This window comes from Ursus arctos, unplaced genomic scaffold (genome assembly GCF_023065955.2).
Source record: "Ursus arctos isolate Adak ecotype North America unplaced genomic scaffold, UrsArc2.0 scaffold_19, whole genome shotgun sequence".
Classification (NCBI taxonomy): domain Eukaryota; kingdom Metazoa; phylum Chordata; class Mammalia; order Carnivora; family Ursidae; genus Ursus; species Ursus arctos.
The window spans coordinates 35,022,270-35,047,746 of record NW_026622863.1 but is presented as its reverse complement, the minus strand read 5'-3'; the positions used below and the strand labels follow the sequence as shown (position 1 = coordinate 35,047,746).

The 25,477-nt window shown below is 39.8% G+C and overlaps 1 protein-coding gene across 2 annotated transcripts in view; it reads right to left on the bottom strand.

Moving 5' to 3' along the window:
• Positions 1-25,477, bottom strand: part of CDH13 (cadherin 13) — a 984,509-nt gene that overhangs the window by 561,030 nt on the left and 398,002 nt on the right. The window lies entirely within an intron of this gene.

Here is a 25,477-nt window from a genome sequence, read left to right as displayed (position 1 = left end):
CAGTGCAGGATTTTGGGGGTCAGTTTTACATAGTTGTATCCCCTGCACCTAGACTAGTGCCTGGCATATAATAGGTACTCAATACATATTTGCAAAATAATTTATATCCCTTCCCATAAGCTGACATATAAAGGATCTTAATCATATTAATAAGGTGAAAAATGAGAAAGAATTCAGTCAGCCTGATTCACTGCGTACCTATTATGTGACTTCCACTGTTACATGATGTCTGTAATACAAAAATTCATGAAGAGGTGTCAGGCTGCCGTTTACAGTGGTGAAGGATGCGCACTGCACAAAGGCCCTTGGAGGAGGTAGGTGAGGGCTAAAATTTCCCCTTCAGTTATGCAGCTATGTGCCCACAGGGGCCGTGACCCTCGAGGGGATGGCTGTTTCTAATTCACTTGGAGGACCTGTCACTCTCTCCTGCGCTGGCGCTACCCACCTGAGAAGGGCCTCAGTTTTTATTCCAACGGGGCATTAAAGCTTGTTGAACACAGCAGGGGAAGAGCCCAGAGGAGGTGGGCCTGGGAAATTGTGAAGAAAACCATAGGGCCATGGGTTTCAACCTCAGACCCTGAGTGGGGCTCAGCATCTGCCTGTTGTAGCAGGGCTCCTTGGCCTGGAAGCTGGGGGATCTTGGTTTTTATTTTACCTCTGCCACTGAGGCTGCAGGGCATGAGGGAGTTTATTACCCTTCTGGGGAGCACCGGTTTCTACACCTCTGCAGTGAGTGGAGTAATCCTGCCCGCACAGAACTCTTATGAGGGATGTAAGATTGCTTTGCCAATTCCAAATTCTGTTCCAAAACTGGCTCATCATTTACTTATAAGGCACGATGCTTAGGGTTGTTGTGGGTATAAAAAGTGTGTGTGTGTATACATGTATATGTATGTAGGTACATATTGTATATGTATATATTGTGCTTCACAAGTGTTGGATACTGCTTTTCTTTTAGGGTACATTCTGTAATGCTATCTCTCCTCCACCTGAAAGATAGTTGATATTGGCCTCAAAAAAGCAACTATGTTTCAATTAATCTGTGCAGGCCCATATTTATTTTACCTCTTTTCCCAGTGCTCACATCTTATCTGTTTCAATGCTCTCTTGATTCACCCCTCAAAATGTTTCTTTTTTTTTTTTTTTAAAGATTTTATTTATTTGACAGAGATAGAGACAGCCAGCGAGAGAGAGAACACAAGCAGGGGGAGTGGGAGAGGAAGAAGCAGGCTCATAGCAGAGGAGCCTGATGTGGGGCTCGATCCCATAACACTGGGATCACGCCCTGAGCCGAAGGCAGATGTTCAACCGCTGTGCCACCCAGACGCCCCCCTCAAAATGTTTCTTATCACAATCAAAATGTTTCAAACCAGTAAGAAAAAGAAATCTTAAGAGCAGCCAGGGGGAGAAAAAGACACATTACAGAGAAAAAAAAAAAAAAAAGATAAGGATGACAGCAGATGTGTTGTGAGAAACAATGCAAGTCAGAAGACCATGGAGCAAATCTTTAAAATACTCAAAGAAAAAAAATCAATTCTGAATTCTAAACTCACGGAAAATCTCTCTCAAAGTTGAAGGTAAAATAAAGACTTTTTCAGATATTTCAAAGGTGAAAGAATTCACCACCAGCAGAACAGCACCGTAAGAAGCATTAAATAGTCCTTCAGCTGTAAGGAAGGTGATACCAGCTGGAAATATGGGTCTACAGAAAGGAATGAAGAGCACAAGAAATGGTGGGTCTGTAGGAACGATGACTTTTCCCCCTAATTTTTAAAAATATGCTTTGAAAAGGTAACTGATTGTGTAAAGCAGAAATAATAACAATGTATTGTGAGGTTTATTTCCAACATACGATTAAAGTAAAATGCGTAACAGCAATACCACAAAGGTTCTCCACCAAGGGAAAAATGGAAGCACTCTGTTGTAAGATTCTTATACTGTATGTGAAGTGCTGTGATATTATTGGAAGGCAAACTGTAAGAAGTTGAAGGTATAAACTATACATCACCATGCAACCACTAAAATGACCAAAGAATGTTTCTTAATGCCGTATGTGGTCCCAAATACTCCTTGCTATGTGCTATATGATACCAGTGCCATTTCTCATCCAGACCATCCCCATAGCCTTCCAACATACTTCCCCTCTTGCCCTACAGTCTCATCCTCCTTCAGTCCAAGATATGCTTGGCAGTCTGAAATACTATTTATCAAAGGTTACCTTGAAGGTAGCACAGAATTACACAGTGGATATTTGTTGCAAGAAGAGATGAATGAGTGAAATCCTGACTCTTCTTTCGTATAGTGTAGTCCACTCAGTCTTCTGAGCCTGACTTTCAAGGCCCCCTGAAACTACAGCCTAGACAATTTTTCTAATTTCTTTTTTATATCAGAATCATGTGCTTTAGATCAAATGCTACTGCACATTGTTCACTGAACAAGCTTTATGTTTTCCTGCTTTTGTATCTTACCCTATAGCATCTATTTTACCTGGAATGTCCTTCTCACCTAAATTACAAAGATGACACCTCCCCTCAGAAGCCTTCCTTAATCATCCCAGTCAAGCAAGTTGTGGAAGGTAGGGAGGAAGAAGTCGTCACTAAAGCAGCCAGACTGTCCCTAGCAATTAGTGGGGTATTGGCTGTACCAGTGAGATCACCCTTCAAGTCCTGCTCTAGTAAGTCTGCTGTAATTGTAAATGTTTAATTACTCTATGGACTTCAATCATGCATATCTACACTCTTTGACTTTTCAGCTTGTGAAGTCTTATTTTTTAAGGAAGAGCAATGCAAGGTGTACAAAGGGCCAAGCTCAGAGGAAAAGACCAACATTGTAATAGATTAAAGGCAAATCTAGATTATTGAATTGTTAAGGATTGTGCTTCTCATTATATGAACTTTAATAGGTCTTAGACTGTGTGTATGTGTGTGTAGAAATGTTTCATCTCTTAGACCAAATGCTTCTTTTTAATGATAAAGGCAAAGGCAACTGGATAACCTATCCAAATGGTAATATCAACTTTTGTTGAGCAAAACTGAGGCTTAGCAAGGTTAAGCAATTTGTCCAAAGCATGAGGAGAAACAGTGACAAGTGGGGACATATTGATTTAAGTCTATATCAGTATTTCTCCAGAGGTATATTCAATCTTTACATTATTCAAAGGACAAGATTAAGATTTTTTTTTTTTATTGTCAAAGATGTTCAGAGGATTTTTTTTTATGAGATTGGAAAATACTTTAGCATGGTCCTGACTTTCAAAGGCATAGGCACTTTTCCCTTTAAACTAAAACTCAGATAGTAAGAACTCTGGTGTAAAAATTATCATTTTCAAGGGCAAATTTAACAGTAGTCTTGAATCTACTTTTGTGGTAGATCAAAAGTAAAAGAGAAAATACCACACTTGATTAGGACAGCATCATTTGGGTATGCAAGCTCGCCAGTTCCCTCCTAGTACACAACTGTGGTCAGTCCAAGGGGATTAAACCCAAATTGACTGACTGCATCGACACATGTCTGTAAAGCCCAGGCTTTCATATTAAGGATTTAAATTGGGATTCAGCAGAGACTCTCAGTCCTGAAAATTGAAATCATGAGTCATGATGAAAATAAAATGCTCATGGAATGTGGTCATAGCCTAGGGATAATTTTTCTGTGATTGCACTTTCATTTCTGTGATCAGTCCTTTAGCTATGGTACTGAGAGGATGTTTTCCATCTTGAATTACAGGAGCTGTTGGATAACTTCTCCAGGAGCAGGGAAATTGTCAAAGTGTGCCCATACTGGCTACAGATCCCTGACACAGCCTTCTCCTCAGGGTAATGTTTGGTCTCTGGCTGCTCTCAGAGAGAGCTGTGCACCCATATTACAGCTCATGATGGATGGGCTAGTCCAATGTTGTTGGTACAAAATCGGCATATTAAAGTAACCGTAGTGTTTCCTCAGAACAAATCCAAATGTGTCCACTTAGAGAAATCCATGTTACAGAGTCAATTATTCCGATAATGTTGTAACAGTTGGAGAAGACAGAAACTTGAGAATGGGGAGGACGTAGAGCAAGAAGTTAATCTCACCGGGAATAGGCAAGGTGTGATGGTTTCTTTTGTAGATGGAGTTTGAGTCCAAAACTTCCCAAGAGAACTAAGTGAGCAACATTAAGGAGCAAGAGAACAATAAGGCACTTTGCCAACCATCCTCACTCTCACATTCCCATCAGTAGATGCTAACCACAATGCCTTCCCCTCTCAACTTAGAGAATTTTTTAGTTTCTTTCTATACAAATCTTGGGCAAAAACAGTATTACCATTAATTCTACGAGTAAAACAGTCCTGGAAAACTTTCAGATCTTCACCCACATGGTTACTGAGCCATGTTATACTTAAGGAAAATTAATTTACTAGATTTGCAATCTCAACAGGACAGCCTAGTTTTGCCAAGGGAGTCTAGATAAGGTTAGTTTCCTACCGTTTGGGGTAATAAGAGGTGTGTTTGGGAAAAGCTAGATGTGCCTGGATTTCCAATAACTCAAAACATACACTGAAAACAGAACTGCACAGCCAATGAGAGACAAAATTTCATTTTTAAAGTGAAAGAGAAAGAAAGTAGAAATAAAAGAAGAAAGAAACTACTAACAAAGGAAGACAAATGAAGCCAGTTTAAGGTTTCTATCGATTTGCACTATTTTATTATATCAGTATGGTGCTCAGAAGGAACCAGGGCTGACAAGTTAATGGACTCTAGTTAGAAATTTCCAGACGAAGCTGAGAATGGCATTAGCACCTGCCTTGTCCTAATCGTCTGAGACCTTGGCTTGCGAAAACGTCTTGATCATTACAAGGGAGCCCAGATTATCTGCGCTAACAATAACCATCAATCAAATGCTAAGAAGACAAAGGTTGTGCAAATCAACTCGGAAGTAATGGGAGGCAGTTAACTCAAGGCAGGCTGGACTTGAATTAGACCAAGGTTCTAGTCCCTGCCCCATACTTAATAATTGTGTCACTTCAAATAGGTCTTTGGAATCTTCCAGAGACCAAATTTGCTTCTATAAAAATGAGAATAATAGTGCCTATCTTGACAGACCTTAAAGATCGAATGTGTCATAAGGTATGGATTACTTACTATTTGAAAGTTCTTCTACTTGGTAGAATGATGTGAAATAAATTAGAACTTAGAGGTTCTTTTACACCAGGGATTCTTAATGCCAGAATTGCCTGGTGCCCATGGAAAAATTTCCAGATTCTTTGGACCTACTGAAATTATTTGTGAAGATATATTTGTTAACACAGATGCAAGGGATACACTTATTCTCAGAAAGCTTAAGAACCACTGCTTTTCTGATCTTACAGTTTTTTTTTTTACCATGATTCATAAAACAAATATTTATTAAACATCTACCCTGTGCCATACACTGTTCTAGATGCTGGGGATACAGTAGTGAATCAAACAGATTAAAAAATAAATACTTCCGTCAATTAGCTCATATTCTAGTAGATTAATTCTTCAGGATAGTTTTATGTGCTGAAGTATTAACATCTAAAGTGCGTATTTAGAGAAGAGTAGGAATAGAAAGAAACTTGTGCAAGACCAACCCATGACTTTGCGGCTGAGCCAAGCATCAGGACCTGGTTTGAGGCGACTTAGTTTTCAGTCAGGACTCATTGCAACAGCCCCAGGAATGAATGCAGTTAAAAGGGACTGGAATTAATAACAGAGTTACTCAGTTGGCGTGGTGGACCTAAGATGTGTTTAGGGTGTCATCCTTTCAGATTTTTATAGGAAATGGCAATACCTTACTGATTTTGACATTGGGCTTTTCAAACTATGTAGAAAGGGAAGAAGTGTTCCTCCTCCTCCTGGCTGAGAATGTACCCTAAAATAATTCAATTGTTCATGGAGCATTGTTTTTCTGATAGGAGAAGAAGATAAAGAGGAGGAAATAGGGAGAGGACAGAAGAGGCCACTGGGGAAAAGGAGAAAAGAGGAAGAAGGAGGAAAGGAGGGAGGGAGGCAGGAAACCACTAGAATGTTTCACAAAGAACTGTTTACAAACATTTTGGTTTGTTGACTAAAGGTATACTGTGCAGCCTTTAAAAATAGTAAGATCATAAGACAACAGAGAAAATGTTGATCATATAACAAGTGGAAAAATTACAATACACACTTGTGTATATACTGTGTGTACATATGTGCAATATATCTGGATGAGAAACAGAAGGGAATGTTCACAGTATTCTGCAGGGGGTTCATGAATGACTTTTTAAAAAAGAATTGTTTTAATGCTGTGATAGATTTTATAACACAAAAGCATAAAAAGCATATGTGCCCAGATTTGTTTTTATTAGTCTGTATTGTAATGAATGTGGAAGTCTGGTCTGGAAACCTAATTTGCTTTGAAAATAAAGGTCTAATTATTGTTCTAAGTTTTAATCACTAGTTTGTGCAGTCTAAGCAGACAGGCTGGGAAGACTTGCAAGTCAGTCTGACAGAACTACTGAGAGTGAAGAGACTGTGCTAGAAATGCTGTCGGCTTTCCTCACTTGAACTTGAAAAGAGTAAAAAAAAAAATCTCAACATCTCTACCAGGGTAGGGTGGTCTGAATCATGAAGTAGGCTGGGCAGGGGGCAAGGAGAAGCCTGGAGCTGCAGAAAAGTATGGGCTAGAAGAGAGAGAGGGGAAACTGGTGAATGGGGTAGATAGAAGTTATAGCCTTTTCTGGGGTGAGGATGACTCCCAAGGTCTCACATCTACATGGGGTGATCACAGTTTTGGTCCACACTGGGCTCAGGTGCTCAAATCCTTGCCTTTAAAATTGAGAATCCACCCACGTTTCTTGCTTCCAGCATCAAATCTGAGGGATCTTAGAGGAATATGACTGTTCACTGGTATCTTGTTACTCATAGCATGGTCCTCAGAGTGTTGCCCGAGACCTTATTAGAAATGTTGAGCCCCAGGCCCCACACATGGAACCAGAATGTGCATTTTCACAAGATCCCTGGTGATTTATTCACATGCACATTAAAATCTGAGATGCATTTGTCTCCATAATCCCTGAAATCTTTTGACTCTGTTAGTGTTTACTCAGATCCATCTCCTATTTCCAGCCCTTAGAGCAAAGTCATGAGATAGAAGTGCACGGCAAATAAGGCATCATACTATATTTCATGATATTTGTCCATGTCCACAGCACATTCTAGAAATCAAGAATGTGCCCTAAAGGCAATTTCCCACTGGGCTGTGAACTTCTTCTCCCACCTCCAGGGCAAAGACTAACCCATGTGTTTCATTGCTGTAGTGGCAGGACTTGGCACCATACATGCTAGTATGTGGTGAGCCAAAGTGATGGGCTGGGTGGGTGTGATTAAGACCCCAGGAGCCATAACGTACATGCACAATAGCCTGGAACATAAGCTCTGTGATGATAGGAGGTCTTTCATTCACTCTATGCCCAAGTGGGTGGAACAGTGCCTGCCACATAGCAGGTATTCCCTGAGTAATGATTCAATAATAAAGCCATGACATTAATTATACAACGGAAAACACCTTTGTAAAGTAAAATAAAGGACTGAAAGGCTATGAGCTAATGATTAGATGTGGAATGTGGTGTTAATGGGCTGGGATTATGCTTGGCTCTGCCATTATAAGCTGTGTGCCTTAGTTTACATGTCTGTAGAATGGGTTTGATACCTACTTCACTGACTGCTGCGGTATGTGACCAAATGTATATGTGGATCTGAATCTACAGAGATAGAAAGTAATCTGCAGCTGGGCATGGTGGCATGTGCCTGTGGTCCCAGCTACTCTGGAAGTTGATGCAGAAGGATCACTTGAGCCCAGGAGTTCTATGCTGATTGGGTGTCGGCACTAAGTTCAGCAATGATATGGTGACATCCCAGGAGCAGGGTACCACCAGGTTGACTCCTCTTCTTAACTGCTATAATCATAAGGAGGGGTGAACCAGCCCAGGTTGGAAATGGAGCAGGTCAAAATTCCTGTACTGATCAATAGGAGGATTGTGCCTGTGAACAGCCACTGCACTCCACCTGGGCAACATAGCAAGACCCCAACTCAAAAAAAAAAAAAAAAAAAAAAAAAAAAAAAGGAAAGAAAAAGAGGGAAAATAATTTGCAAACTCTAAGCCAAGGATCAGCAAAAAATTTTGTCTGTGAAGGACCAAATAGCAAATATTTTAGGCTTTGTAGGCCATGCTGTCTGTGTTGCAACCACTCAACTCTGCCATTGTAGCAAAGTGGCCATAGACAGTATATCATGAATGGGCATGGTGTGTTCCAGTGAAACTTTGTTGATGAAATTAGACAGTGGGCTATAATTGGCCCATGGGCCATGGTTGGTTAACTCCTCTTCTTAACTGCTATAATCATTACCTACCAGCTTCTAAATGTTGGCAAGAAACTTGCAATAGAGCTCATTTATTTATCTGAAGTATTATATTTTTTCTTTTTTTTTTTTCTTTTGAGAGACAGAGAGAGTGGGAGTGGGGTGGGGGGGGAAGGGGCAAAGAGTGGGGAAAGAGAATCTTAAACAGGCTCCACACCCAGCACAGAGCTTGGGGCTCCATCTCACGACCCTGAGATCAGGACCCAAGCAAAAATCAAGATTTGGACGCTTAACTGACTGAGCCACCCAGGCACCCTCTCTGAAGTATTTTCTAATCTATAAAGTTTTAAAATATCACATGAACACATATAGAAAGCTTTAAACACGTTGAATCATGAAATGGTCACATTTTTTAGAGAAGCTCTGATTATATAGGGCGTTTAAATACTTTATTTTCACAATAATCCCATGGTGTAGGTAATGATACTTTTAGTTTATAAGACAGGGGCTGAGACCCAGAGAGGGAAACTGTTTCACACAAGGTTGGATCAGAAATGGCTCTTGGACCTAGGGGCTGCTGATCTAGGTCAGACACATTTCAGTAAACCCTGGGCTTTGTGATGTGGCTCTGTGGGCAAACATCACCTGGAAACATGAAAATGTTCAAGGAAATGAAAAGGGTATCACAAATTGTGTCCAGAGAATGTCAACAGCCTGCTATTAGCTCCATTGTCATAGTGACAACGCTGACATTTAAAGTCACAGCATTGTGAGATATAAGCCTAATAGGCAGCAGGTAAGCACAAAGTCCATGAAACTCGATACGACACCCTCAGCATAAGAAAATAACATGTCAGAGTCAAACTGGCCACGTGTCAGCACAAGCTAAAGACACAGGAATTGAGAAGAGTCTTGCTGTCACGAGACCAAAGGGGAATGAACATCTGGATTAAGGCAAAGTCTGAACAACAGGTACTTCTTAAAATAATTCTGTGATTCCCAAATGCCTGTGAGATAATCTTTAATGAAGCCCTTCCCAGTCATGGGGACTGTTCCAAAGAAAATGTTCAATAAAGGTGGTAACTACACTTCTTCTCCCTCCTGCTTCTCTTATTAGTAACATTATTAAATCATCCCCTTAAGCAACCCTCAATGTATAGGTAAGGCCATTTGTAGTTAGTACTCATCTTGTACTCAATGAAAATCTTGGACTTAAGTGTTTGGAAAAAAATGATCTTGGTTTTAAAAATTCAATGAATGCATAAAAAGTTAAGCAATAATAATATGGATTTTTTTGTGCTGTGGGTGCCATGTTAAACATTATATTTACAACGAGTACAGAAAGTTTTAATCTCATTATTTTGAGCTTGCTAGCTTTTTATTCATATTTCAAAGCAGTTAAAATGAATTAGAATTATATCGACAATTTTCACCTAGTAGTATTTCTCAAGCAAACTCTATTTAGCCAAATTAAGTCATTGTTCAGTTTTCTACACAGAATAAACAACTTCAGAAAAAAATTCAGTTTTACTTTGTTGAAATTATTTTCATCAGGATTAATTGTGGGACGTATGCATTTTAGGCCAACTATTTGATTCATTGATGGCTTTTGCCAAATTAAATTTTGCCAACGGGAATTTCTGATTTGTGAGTTCTGTTGTGTGGCTTTATTCTACCAAGACCAATTTTGCAGTTCTAAAGTTTTTAAAGAACTTTTTATTCTGGCATCAATTTCTAGTCAATAATAACATTTCCTTTGTGTAGTTTTGGCCATGATCATTTTATTTTGCTCTCATTCTTTCCACCACATTTAATTTTTCATAGGACATTATTTTGTGTGGTTTTCCATGATGCCAGCAAGATCTGATCTTTCAGCCAATTTTACCTCTACAATAGATTTTACTGTTTGCCGTTTTAGCTACTGCCTGTTTTAGTTTTTGTGTATGATTTCTAGAAGCAATATATTATGAATTGGATTCAAGACTGGTGGTCTGTATTTGTTTCTTGAAGCAAAGAACATCAGTAAAGCAGATGTAATACCTGAGTTCAAAGCATGGTCCACATGCTATGGTCAAAGCATCAGTGTCAAAAATATCTTGCTTTGAAAATCAAAGCTATACAAGACTCTAAAAAAACCCTGGAGAATACAGTTTTGATTTAACAAAGGGATTCAGTTTAGCTCAGCTCTTAACAAAGGATCTGGGCTGAAAATGGCTCCCTATCTTGCAAAGAACACTTTAGAACCATTATCCCATGGAGTCTCCATTACAGCTCCAGCAAGCAGAACAATCTCCATTTTACAGATAAGTAAGCCAAGGCTCAGAGTATCTTGTCCAGGATCACACGGCTTACAAATGGCAGAGCCAGGATTTGAACCCTGCATCTCTTAGCCACTGACACTGTATATTGTCTAGGCTTTGGGTCTCACTGAGTTTAAATGTGTGTGGGGGAGCATATGCCTGCCCTGCAGCATCAAGGCAACGTCTGAGAACACCTCTTAATTTTGCCTAAGACCTGACGTGAATTTAAAGACATCAGGGGCCTGCTATCTCAGTTTGGCATTCTTTTAATATTTTTTCATTGGCATCTCCATCTACTCTTCATGGGACCCACTCATAGGTCCTGGTGCCTTGATCTGTTCTCAATTAGAGCAGCTAGACACATGCCTTAGATATAGAAGGCTGTGCTGATTTGAGACAAATGTGTTTGTATTTCCCAATAAAGGGTGTGAGCTGGACATAAGACAGCATTCCACAGTGCCACTCAGAACACTTCCGAATTAATAGGGATTCTAAGGAAAGTAATAGTAGGAGGCCTATGTTTACTTTGGCAAAATGCTGACTATCACAACTATGCCTCATTGAGGGCCTCAATGGGTATTAAAATATTGAAAGCTCTGAAAAGTCCTGTAAGCAAGAAAATAAAGCCAGTGTTCCCCAAATATATGTATTTGAGCATACACCCTATAGTGACTTGGCTGTTTGTCTCCCTAACATTTATTTCTCCACTCCTCCTTGCTGTAGAACTTGGAGCTTATTCAAGGCACCAATGGAACGGACAAATGTTTGCTGTTCCAGCCTCTCTTACAGTTGGGGGTAGCTGTGTGATAACGTTGTGGCTTGTGAGAAATAAATACTAGACTTCCGGTGGCTTCTGGGAAGACTATCTTTATTGCAAAGAGGACAAATGTTTCTGGCTTACCCTTTCTCCCTTCTCTATACCTTGCTGGTGCAATAGTTGGCTATGCAGCAGCCATCTTGCAACCATGAAGGGGCAAGTGTGAGGGTTAAAGTCAGCCAATGAAGGATGGTGGGAACAAGTAGAGGGATAGCCTGGCTTTCTCACAGCATTGTTAAGCAGTAACAAATCCCAACAGTCATCTATCCTGGGGCTACTTATTCAACAAGAAAAACCACCTCTACTTATTTAAGCTATTCTTAATCAGGTGTGCTGGTTACTTGCAGCCAAGTGCATCCTCAGTTGATACTTTCTCAATGTTTGTTGTATAAATGAATACATTTCCCATTATCTTGAAAACTGAAAGGACACTGCTTTCTAAAGGTCTTAACATGGGTTCTTCTCCATAAATGTGTTCTGAGAACAGGGTCACATAGTCATTCTGCTACACAGAGTGACTAAACCCCAAAGGGAAGATGAATGCTTCTGTAAAAATAAAGTAAAAAAACACAAGAGGCAAACAAAAACCCCTGACATTCCACATCAAAACAAACTTTTTCAAGGTCATAGATCCTCTTCCTGACTACCCCTTGCTAACTTTGCCCCAGCCACATAAATTTCTCCCAGCCATTAATGCAATCAATTATCTCCAATCTTTTGTTTATGTGATCATTAGTTCAAAACCAGAGACAAGCAATTTGTCGGGTGTAAAAAGTACCACCTATGGCACCCAAATTTACATCTGAAAATTGATTTCTGTCACCTTAGGATTTTAGGAAGGCCTCTTCTGGAAGTCAGCACAGCCACAAAGCATAATAAAAATTATGATGGGTCCAGAGCAGCATGCTAAACTCATTGTAAATTTCTGGTCTCCAAAGAGCCACAGTTGGTAAAGTATTATTGATGAGATGTTGAGACTTACCTGGAGCCATCTTTCTTGATGATTAATATTGACAACTCAATAAAATATAACTTGGGATAGGCAGAAGAGTGTTCTAACAGCCTGACACCCTTCATTATATTTAGCTTCCCAATCAGATGATTAATATCAGGCATGTTAAACAACTAGTGAGCTGCTAAGATTAAGAAAGTTCTAAGCATCGAGGGAGTGGAAGTCTCATCATATCACAGCTGGAGGTGCATATTGAAAAGAAGTTTCCAACTATAGTTCTGTTGAATTTCTCTTTGAGTTGGCATCTTTTCCAATACCAATTTCATTTTTCATATTATTGGAAGGCAGTGCAGAGGAGTATAGAGAAACAAAGAATTTTAGTGGGGCTGATGTATTTTGGGGTCTGTTGTGCATTTGTTCTGTGATATTGGGCTTGTCGGTAATTTCTCCAAATCTTAATTTCCACATCCACGGCATGGGGGCAGTGATCTTATTCCTCCTCCAGTGAGCAGTAGGACTGCACCCATCTTGCTTTCTGTCTAGTTTTCCTATCCTGATTATCCTTTCTAACTTCACCATATCCTGGTTAATCCTGTTCAGCATGGAGTTATGGAAACTGTCCTGACGTTATTGAAACAGGGGGGACTTACCCAATGGGAGTTCCCCTCAAAGGTATTTTTAGAATTTAGTAAGATGCCATATTTAAAACTGTACATCCCATACCAACACATTATAATTTCCACTTTAGTTATGGGAGAGTCTGAACTCTTATAAATATCCAATTACTATATATTTAGTGGAGATATTTAGAGAGCATGAAAGCACATCAGCTTCTATTGTGGTTCTGAATCATTCTTATCAAGTTAATTGCTCCCAAACTTATTTCTTATTTCCCCATAAAAAAAACAAACCATCTTACCAGAAAAGTTGAAAGGGAAGACACCATTCAAAACATATCTGGGAATAGATATAAAATATTTTTCTTTTCCTTTGCATGCAAAAGAATGTGTGAATGCACTGTTGCCATTGAAATGGAAGCATCAAATGCTTTGCTAATTAATATTGACCTTGTGGTGGAGGAACATTTTCTGGTCTTTCCCATGTAAGTTGTTCTCCTGCCAAACCTCCTGATTCTGTGCTTACTGGTACATCATAATTCTAGAACAAAAATTTCATCTCCATTGCTTTAGTCCATTGTTGCAAACTTGGTGAGATCTTTGTGAATCTGGAAAACTATCATTTCTTGTACTGGCTGGTACCCTCTGTTTGTTGAAAAGCATGATTTTACCCTGTTCCCTAAACTCTGGAAATATTCTTGGTCTAGGTGATTGGCCCTGACATGTGTCCCAAGCACCGTGTAACATCCCTTTAGCACAGGTATAACCCCTGGTTCAGTCCCTGTCTTCCTCTCCACACCATCAGACTCATGCGACACAGACCACTTCTGTCTCATTTACCAGCGTATCCTCAGGGTCTGCCATTGTGGTTGACATAGTGGTGTTCAATAGTTAAGATGATCAGATTGTTTCGACGTTAAAAGACTATCTGGCCCAGGAGATCTTTCTTTACTAATAGGGACAGCAAAATAACACACTAACTTTCTGCCAAGATTCCCATCCCATCCACTGATGATCTTCCTTGTGGGTTAGAATAAAGCTCTTCCCATCCCTTCTTCTATATTCTGAAGGGATACGCTGTTTACTTCTTAAGACTGTGCAAGACAAAAGCAGACTTCTTTGATTTTAACAGTGCAAGACACTCAGAAAATATATATCACAGGGATGCTGTGGACATTGGGGGTGGTAACTATCTGAATCTTAATTTTATTGCCTTTAAAATATGGCTAAAAATAGGGTATGTCTCACAGATTTGTCATGAGAATTGAATTAGATAATCATCGTGCACGCCGAGTGTTTAGTGGAGTGCCCGGGTGGGGGAGGAGGAGGAGATGTAGTAGAAATTGCTTCCCCAGTCATGTATTCATTCCATAAATGTCTGGAAAGACAGTGAGTGGGAGTGAAACCAAATTTTCCCTCTATGTTTTCACACATAGGCATTCAAATTTTCCTGGGTATGGATTTCTAGCCTCAGTGAATTGGGACCAAGCAGCTGGCTGCCATCCCCAATCTGACTTGTGCCCGCCTTGAACCATCTCCAGAGCAGAGAAACCTGAGGAAGGAGACAAAGGGCCCTTCCTACTATGGATGCTCCTGGAGAAAGGACTTCATCATGATGATGCCTGATACTCCATCTCCACAAGGTGGAGCCTCCTTGACCTTCACCCATGCCACGGAGGCATTGTGAGGATCTTAATGGAACAAAGCTGATGGAGCACTTCAATTTCCTTAAAAAAGGATGAGGGAGATATGTCATTTTTATTACTCTGAATATGAGAGTACTTTTAATAAGCATCATAGCTTCTGAAATTTGCTACTTAACTTTATCTTGTTGACATTACCTAGTAAGTACTAGGCTGCAATTAGAATAAAGTTGTTTTGTAGGATTCCACCCCCCCAGAGAAATTTGCATAATATACGTATGTGTAACTTCCGTTTTTTTTCCCAGAAATCATGGACCACCCAAATAAATAACTTATCTTTCTAGTAAAGTATTATGCAACCATTAAAATCGTGTTCTCAAAACAACTTGACCAACATAAGAAAACCCTCGTAATATATTTACTTATAAAAATGGAAGAAAAATGCCACGTGTTCTCCAATCTTCTATTTATATAATTATGAGAATTCTGAGTGAGAGCAAAAAGTGAATGACAAGGATAATGATAACAAGGACAACAAAAAGAGGAAAGTAGCATCTAATTTGAATTTATTACATGCCAGAGTTGTACTAGGCATTTTAAATATATTGTTTCATTAAATTACTGTTTGCATATGGTGGAAGTATTATCCTCATTAAAGTCTCATAAAGCACATTTATGGTTGCTATTCTTATGACCCCATTTTACAGATGGGGTAATTTAACTTTAGTTCAGAGAAGCTGTCCCGTGCCTCACTTTCAAATCAAGCATGTGTCAGACTCAGGTTAACTTTATGTCAGCCAAAGTTACCACAACGGCAGTTAAGGAAAATAATATTAATAACCAGAAACAAAAGAGAAGGTAAATAACTGATGGTCCATTCTTACAATGGAATATTGTGAAGCCAATGAACAGGATGTGCAGAAGATCCCACTTCCAGAATAGCCGAGTAGCTCCTACTTGACTAGCCATCCTGTAGGTAACAGCCATACGCTCTTGACAACATATAATAAATACCTACCTGGGAGACCTGGAGAGTGAAATAAAGCAGAAAGAAGAGAGAGAGGTGTGAACTTTGAAGAAGATGGTACTGGGTGAATTTCCCATGTTTATGGCTCTTAAGCTGAGAGGAGGACCAGTCAATGTCAAGGAGGCAACGAAAAAGAAAGTTGGAAAACCCACAGAGCTGGGGGCTTACAGGATACTGGACAGGCTTCAGGACAACAGCCACGAGACAGTAAATGAGGGAAACCCAGATAGAAGAGATTCAGAGACAGAGTCTCAACTTCTGTGTATAAACTTGCCCCAAACTCTGCTGATGGTGACCTTGAGGCATGCAGGCATGGACAGTCTCCAAGCTTTCGTATTCGAGCTGCCGCTCACTGCAGGGGAGATGGGGCATGTAGGCTTGAGTTTAGCTCAGCTAAAACCAAAACAGCAAACAAACAAAATGCTCTTTTGGAGGAACAGAAGAGAATCCAGAGTTTCTAAGTCATATCTTTTACAATGTTCAGGATGCAATGCAGTTTTTGATGGGCACTAAGAAGACAACAGCAGGAAAATATGACCCATTCTCAGAAGAAAAGGCAATCGATGGAGTCCAACCCCAAGGGTGACCCAGATTCTGGAATTAGCAATGAATGGTTTGAAAGCAGCTACTATAACTATGATCAAGGACCTAAAAGAAAATATGCTTAGAATAATGAATGATAGAAAATCTCAGCAGAGACACAGAAATAACAAAAACGAACCCAATGGGAATGCTAGCCCTGAAAAATAAAATATATAAAAGACAATATTCACCAGTTGGCCTTAACAGCAAAATAAAGATGAAAGAGGAAAGTCAGTCAACCTGAATATAAATCAATAGAAATTATTCAATATGAAGAAAATGGAGAGAAAGAAAAAACATGAACAAATCTTTTCAGATACCTGTGGGACAATATCAAAAGGTCTAATGTGAGTAATTTTTGTCCCAGAGTTTAGGGGAAAAAAAATGTTTGGAGAAAGAATGGCAGAAGATTTCTCAGATATGGTAACACACATAAAATTATAAAATCAAAAGCTCATCAGATCCAAAGAAGGACAAATATAAACAGAACTACCTGTGGGTCCATACAGTCAAGACTGCCGAAAACCCACGATAAAGAGAAAATCTATAGAGCAACCAGAAACACACATATATGACATCTATTTTATTCCTAAAAAATCTAAATGGGTCATAGACTTAAATGTGAAAGTTAAAGCTGTACAGATTTTGGAGGAAAACATAGGAAAATGTCTTCTCTACTATGGTGGTAGGCACAGATTTCTTAGACTACACCAAAAGCTATAACCACAAAAGAAAAACATTAAACTTAGACTTTATTAATATTAATATTAAGAACTTCTGCCCATCAAAAACATGATTAAAAGATGAACCGTCAAGCCACAGTCTGGAATAAAATATTTGCAAAATATATATTGACAGGGGTCTAGTATCCAGGACATGTAAAGAACTCATACAAGTCAATGATGAAAAGACAAAAAAAATAAAATAAAAATTGGGTAAAATATTTTAAAAGACACCTCACAAAGAAAGATGTGTGAGTGGCCAGTAAGCACACGGTCATTAGAGTAATGCAAGTCAAATCTACAACGACACTTCACGACATACCCATCCAAGGTCAAAAAGCCCAGCAGTACCAGATGTTCATGAAAATGTTTAGCAACAGCCACACTCATACACTGATGGGGAGTGGAGCAATTACTTTGGAAAAAGGACCAACAGTCTCTTATAACACTCAACATGAATCCACTCCATTATGCAGCAATTTTACTCTTAGGTATGTACTCAAGAAAAATGAAAACCCATGTCCATACATAGACTTGTACATGGGTAATTGCTTATAGCACTTTATTCATGGTTGCCAAGAACTGGAATCAACCCAGGCATCCATCAGTACAGAGGGTGGATTTAAAAATGTGCTAAATTTAGGTGATGCGATACTACTCTGTGACAAAGAGGAATAAACTACTGATATTTGCAACAACATGGGTGAATCTCAAAAACCTTATGCTGAATGGAAAAAGGCAATAAAACGTATATACATGCTGTATGATTTCACTTATACAGAATTCTAGAACAGACAAAAGCCGTCTATGGTGGAAAGAAATCAGAATGGTGGTGGCCACTAGGGGGTGAGGCAGATAGTTATTGGGAAGGGTCAGGAGGGAACCTTCTGGGGGGATGGGGTGCTTTCTGTCTCTATAGGGGTTTGGGTTGCTCATTTCTATATATTTGTCAGAATGCAAATGTTATCTGCAAGATTTGGGGTCTCATAGTATATAAATTTTACCTCTAAAGGAAAAGCAGAATCATAAAAAGATATCAAACTCTAATTAATAATACGCATGCAGAAGTATTAGGAGGTGGTGTGGTAGATATTTGTCACATACTTTGAAATACACCAAAAACAAGATGGATTGAAGGAGGTATAGAGAGATGGATTGATGTGCATATGTGTATATTATATACATATATATGATAAAAACTAGTAAAAATATTCATTGTGGAATTTAGGTAATGACTATCTGGTTTTTGGTATGAACTTCTTCCAACTTTATGTTTGAAATGGTCGTGATACAATGTTGGTTCAGAAACTATCGTACGAAATGGAAGGGTGGGCTCCCCTCATGGTGTAAACATATCTGCATCTAGCCAAGGGCGGCTTGTAGGTCTCAGCATCCCCAACCCAGACAACAGACTCTAGAAGAACAAGGCATGGTGTTGGGTTTTGATCCAGACACTAGAAACACATAGGAGACAAGAGAAATGCTTAGTCATGAACTGCTTCTATATGAAACATTTGGGAAACTTGGCTCCACAATTTTCTTTTTGGAATATTATCAAACAATGCTCAACAGCTCTTTGTGCCAGAGGAAGACCACCTGGTCATGCCATTATGTGGAGTCTGACGCCCACAGGAGCCACTTGGTCCCCTCTTAGCTCTCTTTTGTTCCCTTCCAGTTTTCTCCTTGTCAGGCAGCAAGTCTGGAAGCAGCAGACCTGAGTCCTGGCTCTGTCGCCTGTCACTTCACAGCCGTTCTGCAGACTTCCCTTAACAAATTTAGACCATGTTTTCTTCTCTTTAATTGTTTGGTCACAAAGCTGATTCTGCCACTTAAAGGTAAAATCTAGCTCTACATCTGCACCAAGGGGATTTTTATAGCAGTTCTGCCCATAAATATGCTCAGTATCAGAGCTTTAACTGGTCTGACTTCTAAAATATACCTTTTATCTGCAGAGCTAATTCATAAATCGACCACCATTGCCAGAAGCACAGGGAAAATCTGATTATGAAGAAGAGGAAGCCCTCTCAAGTAAGATTGTTTTGTCTTTATTGGAAAACTCAGAAAAATCCCACATAGAGCATTTCCTTCCAATCATTTTGCAGGGACCCCTTGTGTAATTCAATAGACACAGTGCTGAAGTCCGCCTTGCAGGGAGCATCAAAGGTAATGCGAACCTAACACTCTAAATGTGTAGCAGTGTAGTAAAGGTACGCATCGGGGGCAGTGCTCAGAAACCCCAGCCCACTTCCCTTTGCATCCACAACAATTTTATTGGATTCTGCCTGGGCCATTCTAGCTCAAGAATGTTGTCATTCACCCAGGGTGGAGACAGGTGAAAGTGGCCAGGAATGACATGCCCAGCTCAAGTGCTTCTTATGAAACATTTAATGCTAAGAGGGAGACCTCGGTGGTAAACCTTGGTCAGGCCATTGTCATAAAGTTGATCTGCAAAGGGCCACTTAATCTCTCTTCTTGTCCCCTCACAGCAGACCCTGAAGCAAGCATATATATATAGATATGATATATACAGTACATAATGACATGGTTGGGAATATAGGTGAGGTTCAGTGGGGTGGAGTCTGGAACCCACGACCAAGAAAGAATTCTTGAGGTGTCTTTGGTGCAAAGTTGGTGGTTTATTAAAGCACAGGGGACAGAAAGAGCTGCTGCCCCGGGGTTTTGAGGGGTGGTTGATTATATACCATGGGGTTGGGGGAGGTAAGGAAAAAGGGAGGTTGAGAAAATACTTTCCTATGTTAAAGAAGATTCACAGGATACCAGAGGCCTTGCCATTGTCAAGTTAAGGTTGTTTTTCCCTCCAGCAAGGCATTAACATTAAGATGGTTGGGAACTTCCTGGAGGCTGCAGATTATAAAGACATTTAATAGTATCTACATTCCCTTCCAGAAGCTAGGTTATTGGTAGAAATGCTTCCTTCTTGTAAACTGCCAAGACATTTGTAAACTGAGGGAGACTTAAGTCTTGCAGGATTGTGGTATCTATAGGTTAACTATTTCTTTGTCCTTTAGGGCAGCCAGGAGTGCCTGAGGAATGTCAAGTACATCCCATGGTGGGGGGTGGGGTTGCGGGGTGTCAGTTTCTGCTTTGTGGGCAGCTTGCCTTCTGTTCCCTCATCACATAATACACATACTGTTACAGTATGGTGCATATAACACTTCATAATATGTTATATAACTATATTATCACAGCATTATCATCATCATATTATAATATGATATATATTATTTAAACATTATGATGGAAAGCTATAATATCAGAGTAACTGATACAGGATCCTTTTGTAACCAGGCAGGCCACATTTTTTTCTCTGCTCCCCTAAGATCAATATATTCTCTTTACAAAAATAAAGTCTTCAGGAGGAGACTTTGGAAACAGCTCCTTTAAATCTAGCTGGTGTATGGGGGATGGGTGAAACAGGTGAAGGGGATTAAGAGAAACAAACATCCAATTATAAAATAAATAAGTTATGGAGATGGAAAGTGCAGCATAGGGAATGTAGTCTATAATATTGTCATAATGCCGTATGGTGACAGATGGTGACTACACTTGTCATGGTGAGTGTTGAGTAATGTATAGAATTGTCGGATCAATATGTTGTGCACCTGAAACTAAGATAACATTGTATGTCTACTATACTTCAATAATTAAAAAAATATATAGCTGGTGTGTTCCCAGGAGAATTTTAGGGGGAGCCAACAGGGAGGGAGATGTGGGGAATTCTTACCACCCTGTGGGTGACTGCCTGCCTATCTTTTGTGACAGGGTTATTAAACAGTGTCAGCTTATTAAATACACAGAGAAAATCACAGTTCTAAGTCTCTGTGTAACACTAAAAGAAGAAAATACGGTAGAGTAATTGAGAAAGATCACATACACAAATCAATGTATACACACGGGCGCACACACACACACACACACACACACACACAGAGACACACACAAGAACTTCGTTGCTGGTACTAGAAGCTGTTTCTAACCAGCACAGTGATTTGCTGCTAGCTCTGGAACCAGACAACTCCTACTCGAATCTCAGGTTCACAGTTACTAGTTTGCAAGCCTGGTCCAGTTATTTAATGTCTCGGCTGTGTTTCCTCATCTGTAAAATGGGGGTAGCTGTAGGACCTGGCAGGGTAGTGATGACGACTTGATGAGCTGTCGGGAGTAAAGCATGTGACACACCCAAGCACGAGTGCATCTTAGTAGTGTTTCCATTTGAAACATTATTTCAGATCCTAGTGTATGAAACTACTCTCTGAAATGCCACAGGATCTTTAAGTACCTGTGTTGCATTCTAACATCTCTATAAAAGCAGAATTTCAGAGCCCATGAGGAATTTAGAAATCCTGGGGCAATCTTTCTCCAACTTTCCCCCAACCTGGGGATCTTGTTAAAATGAAGATTTAGATTTAGTAGGTCTGAGGTGAGGCCTGAAATTCTGCATTTCTAGTAGCGATGGTAATGCTACCACTCCACTGATTATGCTTTGAGAAGACTAACCCTCTCGTTTTCCACATGGGTTCTAGAACATTTAGGTTGAGTTGCCCAAGACCACACAGTAGTGAAAGAAGACTCATAATTAGAATTCAGGTGTGCTGACTCTGAGTTTGGGGTCCCACTGACACCCAAACACAAATGTTGCCTAGCTCCTGACAGGAAATTCTTCCTAAGTGGCTGCAAAAAGGAAAGGCATTTCTACTGAGTTTCTGTGGAAAGAGGGACCCAATGATGAGTTAGAGTCCTCCAGGGAAAACTAACTGTGCTCACAGTCTGCAAGATAGGATCATATTTATTTTTTTAAAAAGATTTATTTATTTATTTTAGAGGGAGTGCACAAGTGCACGCATGAGCAGGGGGAGGGGCCGAGGGAGAGAATCCTCAAGCAGAATCTCCCCCCCTCGCCAAGCTGAGCATGGAGCCCACCCTGGGACTAAATCCCACAACCCTGAGATCATGATCAGAGCTGAAACCAAGCGTTAGATGCTTAACTGACTGAGCCACCCAGGTACCTCAACAGGATTGTATTTAGATGCATGTCAGGTATATAGCATTTCTAGTATAAAAAGCATATCAGCAATCTAGTCATTGTCGATGGATTGATTCAACTATTGGAAAACTTAGGTATCTTTGAAAATCTTGAACACATGAAGCTTGTGCTTTAACTGTACATTTTATCAACCATGAATACAGATTAAGTATTTCTAGTGAACATTCAGTATCCGACTGAGATGGCTCAACATAAAAAGTACACATGGGATTTAAAAGACTCAGCACAAAAAAGGGATGAAAATTAACAATTCTTATGTTGATTACATATTGAAATGATCACATTCGCATGTATTGGATTAAATAAAATATATTATTCAATTAATTTTACATGTTTCTTTTCCTTATTTAAAATGCTGATAAAGGGGCGCCTGGGTAGCGCAGTCGTTAAAATGTCTGCCTTCGGCTCAGGGTGTGATCCCGGCGTTCCGGGATCGAGTCCCACATCGGGCTCCTCCGCTGGGAGCCTGCTTCTTCCTCTCCCACTCCCCCTGCTTGTGTTCCCTCTCTCGCTGGCTGTCTCTATCTCTGTCAAATAAATAAAATCTTTAAAAAAATAAAAAATAAAAAATAAAATAAAATGCTGATAAAAATTAGAATCGTATATGTGGCTTAAATTATATTTCTATTGGATAATGGTTTAGACAGATGGAGGGCTAGGTGGGCATATAGATGAGAGATGGATAGAATCATCCCTGTGCATTTAATTTACAATTTATACGTACTATAAATTGGAGATACATAATCAAATTATTTCAGCATTATCTCACGCATACCTATTCACTCAAATTGATTATATATACACAGATAGACAATATGGATTTTAAAATGTTTGTTCAAACATTTAACATGGTTAGATTTCTCCCACATAGTCTCACATTAAAATTGCCTTTCTATGTTTATGACTTGAAACAATGACTACTCCTCCAACATGCTCACGCTTGAAAGCTGACTTCATGAATTATTAGTTTCCCAACAGCCTGGGGAGAGGGCCTGCAGCTCCCCGAAGTGAACATGCCGCCCTTGTTCATGGACACGTGCCGATTCTGTGCAGCAAGGCAGTGAATGCCCTCCTCCACCTCAGACAGCAAACGGCCTGGTGGTTTAGCAGGAGCCTGAAGGAGCCTCAGAGGAGGGCAGCACGGTGAATGGTAGCATAAGTTTGTAACTTGGCTCTACCACTTACGACTCATGGGAGCGCCTTTCAGCAAATAATTTAACCACCTTGATCCCAGTCTCCTGATCTGAGAAAAAGGACCATGAATGCACATGCCTTACAGGTTTGTGTGAGGTCTAGATCACATGTTACGTTCGGACGACTTTACACGTGGCCTGGCACAGACCATGCCCTCAGTCCACTCTGGGTTTTGTGATAGAGACTTCTGTTCCTCATGCATAATCAGTTCTCCTTTCTTTTGAGGATGTGGAGAAATATATTTTCCTGTCCCCTTTGTAATTGGATGAGTCTATGTCATTATTATGATTGGTGGATTATAGTAGCAAGTGTCATCTGTCACTTGATGGACAAAGTAGTTGCGAATGCAGAAGTTAGAATGCTCTCTTGCTTTGCCATGGAGAACTCACATGTATCATGTTAGGATGGTGCTGTCATGACATTGTGGGGGCATGGCTGCATGGGACAGAATGCCCCTCTAACAAATATTCATGATGTAGCATAAGCAATAAATGAACATTTGTTTTTTATGTCATTGATGTTTGGAGGGTTGCTTATTACTACAGCGTAACTTACCCTAACCTGATACGCACGCTATTGCCTCAGGCAAATCCTCTGCTGAGGTAGGTCTTTGGATTTCCCAGGCTTTCCCCTAGCTCCTGGTCTACAACCCCTCACAGAGGAACAGAAATCACTTGGTTATTCTCACCGGAGTAGCAGAAGGTCAGTCATCTTGGGTGTCTCCCTCCTCTTCATTTACTCCCACTAAATTTCTCCCTCCTGAACCAAGTTACTACAAGGTTTTCTTCAAGAAAGTGGATTATATAAGTCATGTTTACTTTCCTAAAACAACTTCTGCTTCTAAAACAGCTTTTATGACCAAGATACTTTTTTAATACTGCACCAAAGCTATTAAAAAGAATGGAAACTACAGATCATAAAAATGTCAACAGTGAAACACTCATTTCCATGCAAGTTGTGAAATAAAATCAATATATGTTAACCTATTCTTTAAGAACAAAGGCAGATAAAGGGATATTTCAAATATTTTGTTATCATTTCATCCAAACTCACAGATCCATTGTTGCTTATGTCTAGAAGGAACCCCAAAGGTCATTATGTCTAACACCCTCAAATTGTCAGTATCAAATTTACAGTGGTTCATGTCAAAATATTTAGTTTGTGGTTAAAAGGTACAAACTTCCAATAATACATTTTTAAAGAATAGTTAATGTTTTGCAGTTTTCCAGAAGTGAAGAAAGCTGAGATTTGCCGCTGTAAGACCAGAATTTCTTAATAAGCATGCCAAGAAGCAAGAGGATTCCAGAACCACTAGTGTGATATTTTAGGTGAAAACAGTTTTTCCTATCTAGAGAAGCATCAACTTCCTTAGAAAAAGAGTCAAATTTTCCTCAAAGATTTTGGGAATTTTTCAAGTGCCATTGGCCCAGTTTTTTCTCCTTTCCTTATCTGGTCCCTAGCAACCAGTGAATGCCCACTTCACCTGTATTTAAAAAGAGGGGACAGGGATCAACATTTATTTTCAAAGCTCTGCTTTCTCCGAAAAGACAATTGCTTACCCCTATGATGGACTGAACCAGTGTGTTCAACTTGGTTTAGAAGACCAGGTCCTGTCCATGCTGGATCAGGAGTCAGAGTGAACATTTGGGGAGAGCTGATAAGGATGAGGATGGCCCCATGTCAGTGAGGCTGGAGGAAGCAGTGATAGTATTTTTGAGAGGCAGCATAGCCTAGGGCTAAGGTTCTGGTGCCAGACTTCCAGGGTTTGGGCCCCAGCTCTGCATTTTCCAGATGGGTGATCTTGGATGGTGACAACCTATTCATGCCTCAGTTTCTCATCTTCAAAGTAAGGATGATGTTTGATGGTCTCTACCTTGGAGGGCTGTTACATAGATTAAATGTGCTCATAAATAGAAAGTACATAAAATGATACCCGGAGGATAGTAGGTGCCACCTCTATGGGTTTCTTAAAGAGAAGAAAATGATGTTGCCAAAGTGATATCATCATATTTACAAATGGTGTTTATTAGTCGGAAATCTGAAAAACACCTCAGCTTCACAGTTCCGTTAGAGAACCATTTGTGTGGATTGTGGCCAGTGTTGGAACCTTGATAAATACAAGTGGCCTTATCTGAATGAGATGGAGGCTTCTGGTTACCCTTCTCACGAAAGACGCTCATTGACATAATTCAAGATGTGTGATTATAAAATAATCTTATTTGATGT